Genomic DNA, 16,395 nt, shown 5'->3' with positions numbered 1-16,395 from the left:
GCTCAGAGAGGTTCAGTAACTCATCCGGGGTCACACAGCTAGAGAATAGAGGAGACGGAGTTCAAAGTCATTATGTCTACAATGGCAATCATATTACAATATATGAATATATCAAAGTAGCATGTTGTACACCTTAAATTTACACAATGTGACACATCAAATATATTTTAAAAAATCGGGCTCTGGCTGAAGGCTGTGACCTTAACCACTGCACCACACGGTCTCATTAGGCACTACACAGATGCTCACTAATTGTCTCTCCTCTTCCCTCTTCTCCTCTTTCCCCCCTCCTCTCCTTCCTCCTTCTTCTCTTTCTTCTCTCTTCTCAGGGCAGTTATCCTGGGACGCTCGATGCCCAGGAAGTATTTTTTGAGTTGAATAGCATCCCACTTTGGGGCAATAGACGCTTAGTTCACTGAATTTTGATGGAATCAACTGTCAGAGAAATCTGAGCGCGTGCAAGTTCTGCAGAGGTAGGGGAGTGTGGCCGCGGAATTTAATCCCCTTTGCAAATCTCAGGAACTTTCCAAAATTCTCTCAGGGGCACAGAGCGGAGGAGCGTGAAGAATGACCAACATGACTAGCGGGAATTCTTCACTCTCCGAGGTCTCCTCCTCAACCCTCCAGATTTTTTCTCTCCTTTTCTTTGCCAGTTTCCCTCTCGTCTTAAGCATCCTCCCTTCCCCCAGACCCCCAGCACAGAGGGGGGAAAAATAGCTGTGGTGTAAATGCCACCATTCTTAATGGGACATTTGTGTGTCTGGGGCACGGAGAGTGGCTGGGTCACATCGAACAGTCAAATTTGAAGAATCTTGGTTAAGAAAGAGGGCTGGGTGCACTTAAGTTAGGGCGTGTTTCCGTTTTCTGTGTTTGGAATTGTCTGACTATAAATCCACTAATCAGACATGATAAATGTCTGGTTGCAGCCATGGGCTAGCATTTGCATTGGAGAAAGCAAATTTTGAAAAGGTCACTATTTAATTTTGCTTCTTGCAGCCAGCTTGTATCTGGGCTCTATTAAATGCAAACCTATGCAGTAAAATCACCGCTTGCTTGCTTACTTTACTCTGGTGAGCATATCTCAGAACTCTAGCTGTTGCTTGGAACAGCATGCTGTAAGTGACCTGGATCAGACAGGGGTGCTGGATGAAGTTGAAGGTGGAGGTTAGACTCTTAATCTCAGAGAAATGCTAGAAATTGTGGAGGTCTGTGACTACATTTTTAGGAGAGAGATAAGTGGACTCCAGTATGGCTTGAGATGTGATAAAAGTACAGCTGCCTTTATTCATTCAACACAGAGAGAAGCAGAATTGTGTGCTGGGGAGAGACCAAACCTTGATCATATCATTTGCATGCCTGGATCCAGCTGTACCTGAAGCAGAAGGCCCGTGGTCATTTTATTTACCTGAAACAACAAAATCTCATTTAAAAAAAACTCCCAAAGTTGGGTTTTGTTCAGATATAACCTAAAGGGTTCTGACTGATAAGTCAAACATGGAAAGAGTGTGAGAGTTGCAGAAAGGAAGCTTATGAGGTCTAGAGTTTGAAAGACAGTTACTAGGTCAAACCACAAGGCATCACTAATTTTAACGTCATCCGTGATTCTTTTGACCCCACAATGATGGCGTCCAACACCAGTATGTATAAGTTTCTGCCTTGTTTGAACTTAGTACAGTTGGTTTCATTAAACATCTGCTGGTTTCTTTGGATGCGTCAAATGATGTTCTTATCTCTGTGGCTTTTTCTAGACTCCCTGGGTTTAGATCATCCAGGCACTTTGTAGGTTTATTCTGTTTGTTCCCAGGAAGCCTTGTTGGTCTCTGAAAGGTGTGCATAAAACACTCAGGCAAAGCACTTGAACTGTGTTCTGAGATTGTTATCACAATGGAAAAAACATCCTGCAAGCAGGGCTCCAACCAAATTGGAATCTGGCTTTGGAGGAGGCAGGTGCAGACCCAGCGCCCCTCCGCCGATTTCCTCCCTGCGCTCCCGCTGGAGCTGGAATTGCCGTCCTTGGGGGTACATCACAGCTGGTTCGGATTTCATAGTATGGCTCTTCAGCATCTTCACGGATTGCTCAAAGGCTGTGATTGCTTCCAGCAGATCTGATTCATAAGTTCCCGGCTGCCGCAGCTGCTCTCTGAATCAATTTGTAAATACGCACGGGGTTTGGAATGCGGAGGGGGCTGGGAGCAGACGGCCCATGGACAGGCGCAGGAGGCAGTCTTACAGAATAGTGGAGAAACCCACGGGCTTCTATCCTGGATTCAAATGCCAGCTCTGCCACTAGCTGTGGGACCCTGGACAATTTCCATATTGTCTCTGAGCTTCCGTTTCTTCTCTGTAAAATGAGATTAATAACAGTGCTGCCTCATGCTTACTGTGAGGATTAAATCTGATAACAAATGGACAGCACTTAGCCCAGTGGCGGAGCTGTGCGTCCATAGTAAATGCTCAGTAAATGGTAGCTATTTGTATTAATCGTGATTTTTTTTTTCCTGAGGAAGATTCGCCCTGAGCTAACATCTCCTGCCAATCTTCCTCTTTTTTTTGTATGTGTGCCACTGCCATAGCATGGCCACTGACAGACGAGTGGTGTAAGTCTGCACCTGGGAACCAAACCCAGGCCACCAAAGTGGAGAATGCCAAACTTAACCACTAGGTCACGGGGCTGGCCCAACCAGGACGCTTTTATTGTGACCAAAAAATCCTGATTCAGCTGGCTTGAACAGTGAGGAAAATTTATTATCTCAAGTAACGGTGACTCCGGGATTAACTCAGTGCCTTGATAACTTCACCAAGGACCAATGTTCTTCTTGTATTTCTCCTCTGCCAGCTTGATGTCGGCAGCTCTAATGGTCACGTGACGGCTCTCCCAGCTCTAGATGACATTTTGAGATGCAGTTTAATGTCCAGACATGGAAGAATTTCCTTTTTCTTTTGTGTGTCTCTTTATAGAGCAAGAATACCTTTCTCCCAAGACCCCAGCAGACTTCTGCTCACACCTCACTGGTAGAAGTGCACCACATGCCGAAGGCAGTGAAGACGAATGGAACCAGAATGCTGACGGGGGGAGGGGCCACCCTTGCCAATTGCATTTTCCAAGCATCACAACTTCTTGCACCTCAAATGCTCTTCTTAGAGTGTGATTTTGATGCTCTTTCCATTGAGCGGCAGTGTCTATGTTCCCTCCCCTTGAAGCTGGACAAGCTTGTGACGATGGTGGAGGCAACCACGTGACTCCTGAGGGTAGGTTATAAAAGCCTGATATAGCTTCCATCTTGTCTTCTTGGAATGCTTGCTCTTGGAGCTCGGCCGCCATGCTCTGAGGAAGCCCGCACAGCCTAAGGAGAGTCCCATGTGGGGAGGACCCAAGGATCCTGGCTCACCGTCATGGCTGAGCCCTAGCCAACAGCCGGTACCATCTTGTCGACGATGTGAGGGAGCCATCTTGAAAGTGGATCCTCCAACTTCTGGTCAAGCTGCCCCAGATGACGCTGCTTGGAGCAAGGACGAGCCATCCTCACTGAGCTCTGTCCGAGTTGCAGATTTCTGAGCAAAATAAATGATTGTTGTCACTTTAAATCACTGAACTTTGGAGTGGCTTGTTACACAGCGAGAGAGAGCCGTAACAGGTGAGCAGATGGAGGGGAGGAAAGGATGTCGGAAAGGCAACCGATAGTGTTTGCTACACAGTTAAAGAGAATGATGGTGATTGTGAGAACGGACTGGAATTTAGTGAGTTTTACTTCCTGTGCTGGTGGCTGAGCTCTCTTCTGCGTGTCCAGTAGACCAGGGCTTACGCCAGGGGCAGGCGGGTCTGGGCCGAGCTTTCGTGAGAGACTTCAAATTTAGACTCAGGCTGTTCTCTCCAAATTGCATTCCCATGAAGTCATCGTATGTGTGGCAGAAAAGCACCAATATATTGTGTCAATCTTTAAACTATATCGCACTTTCTGTTCCTCTGTTTTGGCGTTTCTTCATTATTTATCAACGTACCAAGAGCATTAAAATATCAAAATGGTTCGGATTTCTCTCAGTTGCTAGGAGCTCCTGTTGGTGAGCATGTTTTCCTGTTAAACACTTCTTACTTGTTGTTAAACATGGAATTTCTGGACCACATCCTGGATCCTTGTTCAATTGACGGCTAACTCATTCATTCGTTCATTCCTTCACGTATGTCTGAGGCTTGCCTTGAGCAAGCCTTCTGATTTCTCCTTCATCCTCTGTCTTTACTGTTCGATCAAAGCAAGTCTGTTGCTGGAGCAAATCTGCAACTAACAGAATACAGCCTCTGGTGAGTGATTCTCCAGAACTATCTACAGACCACCAGCATTAGCCTTATTTATTTAGTTTTTTTTTTTTTTTTTGTGAGGAAGATTGGCCCTGAGCTAACATCTGTTGCCAATCTTCCTCTTTTTTCAGTTTGAGGAAGATTAGCCCTAAGCTAACGTCTGCTGCCAATCCTCCTCTTTTTGCTGAGGAAGACTGGCCCTGAGCTAACATCTGTGCCAATCTTCCTCTACTTGTATGTGGGACAGCACCACAGCATGGCTTGGTAAGTGGTGTGTTGGTCCATGCCTGGGATCCAAACCTGCAAACCCCATGTCTGAGCAGTGGAGCACGTGAACTTAACCACTATGCCACCAGGCCAGCCCCATCATTGGCCTTAGCTGAGACTCTGGACGCTACCCCAGATTTCTGAATTTCTACATCATTCCTCAGGGGCAAAGCATTTTAACGAGCATCTCTGTGATCCTCCCGCCCACTAAAGTTTGAGAACGGTTTCCCAACACGTACGTTAAGATGCTCTGTTGAAAAGGGTTCTGAGCCGAGTCTAGGACACACTGCCTCGTTTATGACCCCTCTTGCAGATTCACAAGGTAAACTTACCAATTAAAGGCTCTGAGAAGTCCTGTGAGTAAGAAGCCCATTGGTCTTCTCCTCTCTGCTCCTCTCTTCTCCTCCTGCCTCTCTCTAAGGGCCGCTGGAATGGAAATGGAGTCCTCTCCATTTAAGAAAGATTTCCGAAAAATAATTTTATTTGAAAAGTTTGTCGTTGTGAAGATAGTGTGGAATAGAGAACTAATCACGGGCATTGTGGCTGGACAGATGCAGATCCAGATTCTGGTCTACGCTTCTTAGCTATAAAACCTCGGATAATGTTCTTAAGCTCCTTGAGCCTTGGTTTCCTCACCTGTAAAACGGGAAGGAAAATATCTACCTGACCGAGTTGTGAGTGTTAAATGTGAAAGCTTCTGGGGCACACAGTGGGCTCACAGGAAATGCTAGAGTCCTCTCCCCTGGGGGAGGAAGGCTCAAGCGTCTGGCAAATTCCCTTATTTGGGACATTTAACTCCTCCACAACAGTGGGTAAGCAAGGCATAAGTCGTTGCCAAGGGATGCAGACACCGTGAAAGGAGACGGAGAGGAGAAAGGTTAGCAGATCGCTGAAGGGCAGACATTTTTTAAAACATTGTGGTAAAATACACATAACATGAAATGGACCATTTTAGCCATTTTTCAGCATACAGTTCAGTCGTGTTAAGTATGTTCACAGTGTCGTACAACTCATCTCAGGAACTCTTTTCGTCTTCTAAGACTGAACCTCTGCACCCGTTAATCAGCGACTCTCACTCTCATAGTTTCCCGCAATTTCTGGTCGAGGATCTGTGGAGGCAGGTGTGACCAGCCCCGTGATTCCGGGAAAGAAATGGTGGCTCAGGGCGATCAGAGTCTTGCCCAAGGTGCTGTAGCTAATAAATAACGGTAGAGCTGGGGTTCGAAGCCAGGACTGACCCTGACCTTGATGCTGGGATTGTAAGCAGATTTGTTGCTCTCTGGGGCCCCAGCTGCCTCAGAAACCCAAGACAAAGTGAACTGTGAGCTGTGTCACCCACCCCGCCAAGGGCGCTTGTTACTCTGTCTTGGGCGGATCGAGCCAATGCTTTAATCACAGGGCTGCCTGTCCCCAGCAGCAGCACAGCTGAAATGCGGCCTGGGTAAGGACGCCCTAAGGATAAAGCGTGAGGTGGTGGAGGAGCGGGGCTTCCCACTTGTGTTAACGTGGCGATTCGGCTCCTCCCTCGTACTTCGTTACTGGATCAGTTTCCTGTTGCTGCTGTAACAAAGGACCACAGATTTAGTACCTTAAAACAACACAAATTTATTCTCCTAAATTCGAGAGGTGGGAAGTGCGAGATGAGTCTTAAATCAAGGGCTGAAATCAAAGCGTCGGCAGGGCTGGTTCCTTCTGCAGGCTCCGGGGGAGAACCCTTGCCTGTTCCAGGTGCTAGAGTCTGCTCGGGGCCCCTTGCTCCATCATCAGAGGCAGCAGCGCGGCATCTTCTCTCTGAGCTGCTGCCTCCTTCTAACGGCCCCTGTGATTACATCCAGGTAGGTTTTCTCTCCATCTCAAGATCCCGAGGTTAATCACATCCGCAAAGCCCTCATGCCATGTAAGGTAACGTGCCCACAGGTTCCAGGGATCAGGATGTAGGCATCTTTGGGGGAGCCATCGATTGCCCTGCCACAATGACCCAGAATCCTTTGAGATCCTGTTGGATGGATCAGGTTTCTGTTTGAGAATCCGGCTGTGCCAGTCTGGATCTTTCAAGAAGCAGATGCCAGGAGAGAATCATGGGGGTGTGTGCCTGTGAAGGAGGAGCCGGAGACGGAGAAGGAAGAGTGTGATGTGGGCCTGACACCTGTGAAAAGGGAGGCGCGGGAAGGAGGGCCGAGAGGGAGGAGACTCAGGCCCCAGAGCAGCTCTGAGGAAGTCTCGGCCGGGCTGACGGGAGCCCCAGAGTGAGGGCTGTCCTTCCAGGAGTCCTGCGTCTGTGGTGAGCCACACAGCTATACTGCCCACTCTGTGTTCAGTCGCTGCTGGGGAGCAGCCTTGGCAAGTGGGTCTTTGGGTTTCTGGAAGGCGCAGCGACGTCACCATGCGTCTGGGGAGCTTCTGTCTTCTCTACCTTAAAATCCTGACGTGCGCAGTGAGGTCTGACAGTCTGAATTATCCTTATCCTGGCGGGAGAAACAATACTCCCTGGGAGTAGAGGAGTCGAAGGAACCAGCTGCCTATTAGCTGTGCGACTTTGGAAAAGGGGCATCCCCTCTCTGAGCCTCCGTGTTCCCATCCTTAATATTCGTTCCACTTTCGATATTCGCTGTTTGCTGATTGTCTTGCCGGATGCCCCTTGGGGGGCCAGGGACTCAGCAGTGAACAAGACAGACACGGTCTCCACCCTCATGTTGCTGCTGGCTGGCCGGAGTCCTCAACTCCCGGCGTCGTTCTGACGACAAACGTGGGACTCGCTCTGTAAATGGGCAGGTCCTAACGGCGCGATCCCTTTTGCTCCCACCGGGGGCGGGGGGGGGGTACACGTCCCCTAATTTGGGGACTGCTCATCTTTTGGGCCACGGGGGGGGCGGCTCTGAAATGTGGATTTAGCCACAGATCAGCGGTGGTTCTTCCAGAGCACAGACGATGCCAAGAATTAAGGCGTCTGGGTGTGTTACGTTTGCACAAGCCAGTTTTTTTTTCTGGCTCAAAACCCAGATTTTGTGCTTAACGAATGGAAGCTATGCTTCCTGCGGCCTGTCTTTCCTGAAGATCTCTCTGTGAAATCTGTTTCATTTTATCAATACTCTGACTATTCTAACCCCAGCTTAGGCCATTTCTTGGTTAAGAATGTGGGTTCTGGAGCCAGACTGTCCATATTTGAACCCCTGCTCTGCTGCTTCTTGGCCCTGCGAACCTGAACAAGTAGCTTAGAATCTCTGTGCCTCAGTTTCATAATCTGTAAAATGGGACGATAAAGGACCTACCTCATAGAATTCTTGTATTTATTCTCTTTTTATTGAACACCTACTATGTGATAGGAGTGTTATTCTCAGTGCCTGGGACAGCAGTGAATAAAACAGACGCATGTTCTAATGGGGGTGACAGGCAATAAACAAGTGAACTATATAAGATGACAGATGGAATAGATGCCATGAGGAAAAATAAACTAGAGTAGTGGACTGGAGAGGAAGGGTGTATGCTGCTCTAGGTTCAGGGGGGCAGTGAAGGCCTCTCTAAGGAGGTGGCATTTGAGCAGAGACCTGGAGAAAGTGAACAACGTGGGGAAAGAGCATTCCAGGCAGAGGGAACAGCAAGTGCAAAGGCCCTGAGGCAGCAAAGAATTTGCAGAAGAGCAAGGAGGGTAGTGCAGGTGGAACAGAGTGAGCGAGCAAAGGTGTAAGTGAGTTAAGAAAGATCAAGAGCTTAGAAGAGTACCCAGCACAACGGCAAATGCTTAATAAATGTTAATTATTGTCATTGTTATTATTATTGCTATCAGCCTTCAGAATATAATACTCACTTTTGGAGGAAAGTCTAGGCTACATAGTTTCCTGATATTACAAAATATATTAAAAAATAAATTTAGGAATAGGTCTATGATCATTGTAGGCAATTTGAAAAATCCAGATGAGGAGACAGATGGAGACCACCTCTGTGAATCGTTGAGTGTCTTTCCCACTGGTATTTTTATATGCTCAGTTTTTAATCTACTACAACTCAATCACTGCATTAACGTATGCAATTCCACATTTTATTCTTTTACTTGACCTGATGACATAAATATTTCCCATGATATAAACGTACCATAAACATAATTCGTTAGGGCCGAATAATGTTCTGCTGGGTGCAACCTGCTAACCCGTCCCCCGGTTAAGGGGCATTTGGATAGTTTTCATTGTTCTCTATATGCATAATGTGCATGATATTTTTTCTCCCCTTATACTTCGAGGTGTTTCCGTAGTTGGCATTCTCAAATATGAAATACAAAATTACTGATTCAAAATTCGAAGTGATTGGTCTTTCGCTTACAGAAATTTCAAACCGACGGTGTTTATTTGTGTGGCTCTTTCATGTGGAGTGCGCCAGATCTCTTGGCAGCCTTCAGAGAGTGCCACTTTCCATTTCATTCCCTTTAGAGTCGGAAAACTTTGTCTCCATTCGTCTCTGAGAGTAATGGGATTTGATATTTGGTGCCCCTCCTATTTTCATTTTGAATTATTTTAAAAAAACCTCTCCATCCAATGCCTTGGTGAGACTTTACGAATCTTGGTAATGCAGCAGCACAGCGATGGGGGAAAAGATGGAACTACTAACCAGATCTGTGTCCTGAGGCGTGTCTCCCCTTCTCTTCGGGCCTCAGTTTCCCCATATGTAGTAAAGCCCGCAGGACACTGTGTTCTGAGCACTTGCATCACTTGCATTCTCTGCCTCCAGTTCTTACAGCAATTGGGCACCTGCCCTTTGAGGGGCATTGCATTAGATTAGGAGCCCCATGAGGTCAGACACCTTGTCTGTTTTATTCACCAACCGTATGGGTCTGCTCAGCTCCCGTAACAAAGTACCACTGACTAGGGGCTTAAACAACACAACTTTATTTTCCCACAGTTCTGCCGGCTGGACGTCCAAGATCAAGGTGTCGGCAGGGCTGGTTTCCCGAGGCCTCTCTCCTGGGCTTGCAGACGGCCGTCTTCTCCCTGCTTCCTCGCATGGCCTTTTCTCCGGGCTTGTGCATCCTCGGTGCCTCCGTCTCTTCTTCCAGGGACCCCAGCCATACTGGATTAGGCCAGCCCTATTGGCCTCATTTTAGCTCAATCACCTCTTTAAAGACCTTATCTCCAAGTCCATTGTATTCTGAGTACTAGGTGTTGTGCCTTCAATGCATGAATTTTGGGGGGATAAAATTCAGCCAACGTGTATCCAGCTTTTAGCATCAACATCGTCATCATACAGTTAGCACCAAATATAGATCCACATCACCTTAGTTCCTGGCACAGAGGCTCTCAGAAAACATTTGTTGAATGAATGAATGAATGAATGAATGAATGAATGAAGCATCTTAGAAGTTTGGGAAAGCTGACATTTCCAGTTTGATCCAGGCATCCAAGGCAATCGCATTTGTATAACTGCATCTCTAACATGACCCCCGTTCTGCACTTGAGGACATTGAGACATGGACATGTGAATGACCTGCTGGAGGTCACATAGCCACTTGCTGGAGAGACTGAGACTCGAGTTCAGGCCTCCCTGATAATCAGGGCGAGAACTTCTAACCTTCCTGCCACACTGAGAAGATTGGCTTGATCATGGCCAAGCTCCCTTAATGGAATTTTAGAATTTTCTAGAAAATTTCCCATCTTCATTGAACTAAGGCTTTCTTATCTGATTGAGCAAGAGGAGGCTGAGGAAATTCTTACACAGTGAGGGATGATTTGAGGTCCAAAAGTGGAATCTTGCTCATCTCCTTTCATGTATCTTTTTAAAAAGTAGCTTTTTTTTGGTGAGGAAGATTGTACCTGAGCTAACATCTGTGCCAATCTTCCTCTTTTTTTTTTTTTTATATGTGGGATGCCACCACAGCATGGCTTGATGTATGTAGGTCTGTGCCCAGGATCTGAACCTGTGAACCCTGGGCTGCTGAAGTGGAGCATGCAAACTTAACTACTATGTCACTGGGCCAGCGCCCTAAAACAGCTTTTAAACAAGAACGGGAACACAGTAAAAGAATTCAAACAGTACAGAAAGGCGAAAAGGAAAAAAATAAACTCTCCCTGCTTACCCCCAGGACCACCATCACTGTTGAAAGCATGCCAGCTCCACGAGAGCTGGGAGCTCTGACCATTTCCCAGTGTCAGAGCCTAGTGCCTGCGACAGTGTCTGGCACACAGAAGAATTTTAAAAATGGGTTCATATTATGAATACCATTTGACTTTTTACAACTCAATTATACTTGGTACTTTTGCGTGTTAGCACTATAGATCTACCTTGCTCTTGATAGCAGAGACACTGATTGCCATGGAATGCACGAAACTGTTTTTTATTGTGGGAAAATATACATATCATAAAGTTGTCCATTTTAAACATTTTTCATTACAAATAAAGTGGTGTTAAGTACACTCACAGTGTTGTGCAACCATCACCACTATCTACTCTAGAATTCTTTTGTCATCCCAAACAGAAACCATACCCATTCAACAATGACTCCCCGTTCTCCTCTTCCCGCGGCCTCTGGTGACCACTATTGTACTTTCTGCCTCTGTGATCTTGCCTGTTCTAGGTGCTTCATGTAAGTGGAACCACACAGTGTTTGCCCTCTTGTGTCTGGCTTACTTCACTTAGCAAAATGTTTTCGAGGTTCATCCATACCGTAGCATCCGTCAGAATTCGATTCCTTTTTAAAGACTGAATAATATTCCACTGCGTGCATAGACCACGCTGTGTTTATCCGTTCACCTGTTGGTGGACATTTGGGTTGGTCCACCTTTTGGCGATTGTGACTAATGCTGCTATGAACATTGGTGTACAAATACGTGTTTAAGTTCCTGCTTTCGCTTCTTTTGGGTGTGTAGCGAGGAGTGGAATGACCGGATCATATGGTGATTCTTTTTGAGGAACCGTCAAACTGGAAGCTTCATTTTTAAAAGCAGCCACTCCCTGTATTTGTGCCACTAAGCACTGCACCAGGGTGGGCGGCTGGGCTGGGGGCTGGTGAGGGAGCCGAGAGAGAACACGAAGCCTTGGAGAGCCCCCGTCGCCTGTGAAGCTTCTGTGCACATTTCTTCTCCTTCTTTCTCTCCTCTGGCCCATGCAAAGACCCTTTCATTCATTCATTCATTCACTTTTCAACACATGTATATTGATGGCTTTTGCCATATTTCAGGCATTGGGATATTTTGGCGAAGATAAGCAGCCAGTTCCTTTGTCCTCAAGGGGCTAATATTGTGATGATTATAAACAGTCCAACAAATGAAATGAAGTAATAATATAGAAGTTTTAGGAGGTGAAGATTGTTATAGAAAAATGAAATAGGGGAAAGCGGTAGGAAGTGCTGGGATGAGGGGTGTTGCAATTTTAAATAGGGGGTCAGAGAAAGACCTTGAACAAAGACCTGAAGGAGGGGAGGGAGCCGGCTGTGTGGAGAAGGGGAAGAGGGAACAGCCAGTGCAGCAGCCGTGAGCTAGGAACCTCTCTGTGTGCTCGGGGATGAGCACAGCTAGGGCAGAGCGAGCAAGAGGGAGAGAGGGAGGAGATGAGGTTGGCGAGATCGTGGGGCCTTGTTGACCAGTGTAGGTCCATTGGCTCCCTTTCTGAGTGAAGTAGGGCATCTCTGGAAAATTTTGACCAGAGAAGTAATGAGATCTACTTTTCTTTTCTCTTCTTTTTTTAAGCAGGATTTGCCACCTGCTGTGTTGAGAGTAGACTGCAAGGGGGACCAGGGTAAATGCAGGGAGGCCAATTAGGAGGCAGTTACAGTGATCCAGGTGAGAGGAGACGAGGGCGGATTCTAGGGTGTTAGCCGTGGGGGCGATGAGAAGTGTCTGGATTCTGGATATGGGTCTGAGCCTGAGCCAACAGAAGTTGCTGATGGATTTTGTGACTTGTTTGTCAGTAAAATGCTCTAAAGAGAACAAATGTTTTGCTGCATCTGTAGGAATGGCTGCTAAATGTTTGATATATTGGGGCAAGATCAATTTGTTGATAGATGATGGTTGTCGTTGGGCTGGTGCCCAGATGGTAAGATTAATTGACCTTCACCTGCTGGTGCCTCATGGTCTATCTGCTCAGGTTCAGAGGAGGAAGAAGAAGATGCTGATAGTGACAACAGCTAACATTGATTGAGAACTTATTTTATGCCGGGCACTTTTCTTAGCACTCATATCTCATCTAGTAGATAGATATTCTTTGTCATGTATTTAGAAAAATTTTTGAAATAATCACAAACTTAGAGAAAGGTTGGGGGTACAGTACCCCTCCAATTTTTTTCCGCTCAATCATTTGATGATCCGTTGCCTCACTTAGCCTCAGTTTCCTCTGGTGTAAAATGGTTAGGAATATGGGATTTCAAGTCAGACAGACCTAAGTTCAAACCTTGATTCTACCACTGACTTGATGGGCGGCCTTGGGCGAGGCAGAGCAACTCTCTAAGCCTCAGTTCCCCCACCTGAAAAGGGGTAATTACAGCACCTGTTTTCTCAGATGGGTGCGTGGATTCCGTGGGGCAATGTGTGTAGAGCACCCAGCAGAGAGCCTGGTCCATGCTGAGTCATAGGTAAACGTGCTTCTGGGATTCTTGTTTGGGTCTCAGAAAATAGTGTGTTTCATTCAAAAGGGGGAAATAGGAATTAGACACGGTTTGCTCTGTGCCCATGGAAGGGAGCTTCACGGAAGCGAAGAGTTGTCTTCCCATTTTATAGATGAGGCAACTGAGTCCCAGAAAGAATAAGAGGCCCTTGATAGGAAGCAGATGTGGCATTTAAAGTTTTGTCTCCTGTTTGCTCTTCAGAAAGTTCCATTAAAAGTGGATGTGCTACCTTCTGTGAGCGATTAAGGAAGAGTTATTCTGGAAGCACTTCTTCTGATTAAAATGAAAACACTTTGTTTCCACAGCGGCTTTGAACAAACTCCCCTCCGCCTTGCCACTCCCCCTGCAAAAAACAAGCCACCCAGTGCTTGCTGGGTCGGCAGCCACCTGCAGCTGTACCCAAACATCAGGAGGTGTTTGAACGTCAAAGCAGGGACCATCCTCTCCTCTCCACACAATGGGGACAAAATTGCTTTCTCCTGATTGAGACATAATTGCGTCAGGATCTCAGCAGGGAGGAGGGAGAATGAAATGCTGAAAGTCATTCTGTACCTTTACAAAGTTATTTACTCTGCTCTCATTCAGTGGGCACAGCTTTGCTTTCTTTGGGTTCCCCTCCCCTTTTTTTTTAATCTACCATGCATTGAGTGCTTACTGTGTTTGTGACTCTGCATTAAGCTCTTTATTTATTGTAGAGGAGCATTTTCCTGGCATGTCTTCTGTTCAACTCATTCCAGATTAACCTTTTCTCAATTAAATTTAACTCCAAAGGAATGCACTGCTGGACAAAGAAGTTTTGGTATAAGACCCTTCATTCATCCATCCACTCATCCACTCATCCATCTGCCTGTCCACCCTGTGAAGACGGTATTGTTATTTCCGTCTTATAGATAGGGGACCCAAAGGTCAGAAAAGTTGTGATATGCCTAAGGTTACGCAGCCAATAAGAAGAAGTGCTGGGTTTTGCTATAAGCAAGAGGGGGAGCTCACTCCTCTTCCATTGTTTATGGCAGAGATCAGCAAACATTTACCCTCAAGGACCAGATAGTAATTATCTTAGGCTTTGCAGGCCATAGAGTTTCTCACACAGCTACTGAACTCTGGCACTGAAGCATGAAAGCAGCCATAGAAAATACGCAAATGAATGGGTGTGACTGGATTCCAAGAAAACTTCGTTTACAAAAACAGATGGTGGGCCAGATTTGACCTATGGGCCATAGTTTGCCAGCTCCTGCCATGTTGTCCTGATGGTTGTCAATGATGGTGAACTGTTATTCCCGAACCCCTAGCTACAGGGGTGGGCACGTGCTCAGGCTGGGCTAAACAGAGAATCCTCTGGGACTGGTAGGCTGATGATGAAGGAGAGAAGTATGTTTTTCACAGGATTGCTGAGAAAGAAGAATGAGAATGTGGGGCTGGAGGTGGCCATCAAGTAGAGACAAAGATGCGCAAGTAATTGGGGGAAGAGGAGAGAGAGAGAGAGGGAGAGAGAGATTGTTGGTTAAGATTCTAGGTTCAGCCATGCCTGAACTGAGTTGAATATGTACCCCTAGGTTCCCCAATAATGCGAGCTCATAAATTCCTATTTATTTGCTTAAATAGTTTTGATTTGGGCTTTGTAACTCAAAACCAAAGGAGTCCAGATTAACAGCCCCTGCCTCCCACCCACTGTATTGGTCTCATAGTCTCATACTACAGGATCACTTTCTCCACGTGATTAGATATATGGCTTCCAGCAGCTGCAGGGTCACATCTTTCCAGAGAAAGAGGTTGTCTCCCTCACTAGTTTTTTTTTTTTTTTTTGAGGAAGATTAGCCCTGAATTAACATCTTCCGCCAATCCTCCTCTTTTTGCTGAGGAAGCCTGGCCCTGAGCTAACATCCATGCCCATCTTCCTCCACTTTATGTGTGGGACGACTACCACAGCATGGTGTGCCAAGCGGTGCTGTGTCCGCACCCAAGATCCGAACCGGCGAACCCCGGGCCACCAAAGCGGAACGTGCGAACTGAACCTCTGCGCCACCGGGCTGGCCCCCTCTCCCTCACTAGTTTTAACCGAAAATCTCAAGGAGGACCTCTGATTGCTAAGCTTGGGTCACATGTCCAACTCTAAAAGCTCATTTTGTTTAGAAAGAAACCTACAACAGAGGAGGCACCTTTCAGTTTTGGATTGTGGCAGCAAGACAGGTTGCCCACCGGTCTCTGTAGGAGATGAGTTTTGCGCTCTGCAGCACATACTCCCCGCACACCTGATTTCAGCACCGCGGCGATGGACAGCTCCCCGCCCCTGTAAGCGTTGCAACCCCAGGGCGTCCTGTGGCGTCTCTGTGCTTTTCTGCTTCAGAGCTCTCTCCCACAGCGCAGAAGGCCACCCAACCCATGCACAGGCTGGAAGGGCTGGGGAATTAACACTCCCAGGAGTAACCTTCAATCAATGGAGGACAAGAGCTGGTGGATAAATATCCTAGAATGTCCTTTGGAGGGACATTGCGAGGCTCCCTGGCAAAGTTGAGCCCTAATGCACACAGGGACAACCAGCTCACTAACACACCTTTCATGGCTTTTCTTCCTTCCCCAAATCAGCGTCCTACTCCCTCACCTCTCTTCTCTGGATCACCTGCCCTCTAAATAAACTATCTGCCCCCAAGTCCACATCTGAGGCTCTGCCTGTGAAGGAGTCCAGACTAGGATGGCCTCCAACTTGGAATCCAGGTGTAAATGCCTTTACATGTGAAACAGGAATATGGCTCCTTTCGACTTGTATCCACAGGGAATGTCGGCACTGAAAGGGGTCTTAGGAACTATGCAATCCTATCTGAGTTCTTGAACCTCATGTGTCAGAAGACCATATTTTTTCATTGACTTACAGGATTCTATACATCCAGGCTTGACTCCTGGCTGTTCTATTTATTGGAAGTGGACAAATCACTTAACCGCCCTCTGCCTCAGCTTATCCATCTGTAAAATGGGGATAATTGTCCCTGTCTCAGAGGTTAAATGTTGTGAAGGTTAAATGAGTAAATGTAGATAAAGGGTTTGGAACTATGCCTGGCATAAGGTTACATACCCTATAAATTTTGGTTATTATTATTGTTTGAATTTGAATATTTGCTTGATTTGGGCTATTAGTAGTCTTTCTTCAGATTTATTTTATACTCTGAGTTTATGGTGTATAAACAAAAGCTTAATTGCATAAGGAGATTACACTTATTATTAGAACTCAGTTATGAACTCACTTGAAAAAGAGGAA

The sequence above is a fragment of the Equus caballus genome, chromosome 8, assembly GCF_041296265.1.
Source record: "Equus caballus isolate H_3958 breed thoroughbred chromosome 8, TB-T2T, whole genome shotgun sequence".
In the NCBI taxonomy this organism is placed as follows: Eukaryota; Metazoa; Chordata; class Mammalia; order Perissodactyla; family Equidae; genus Equus; species Equus caballus.
Note: the sequence above shows the minus strand (reverse complement) of the source record.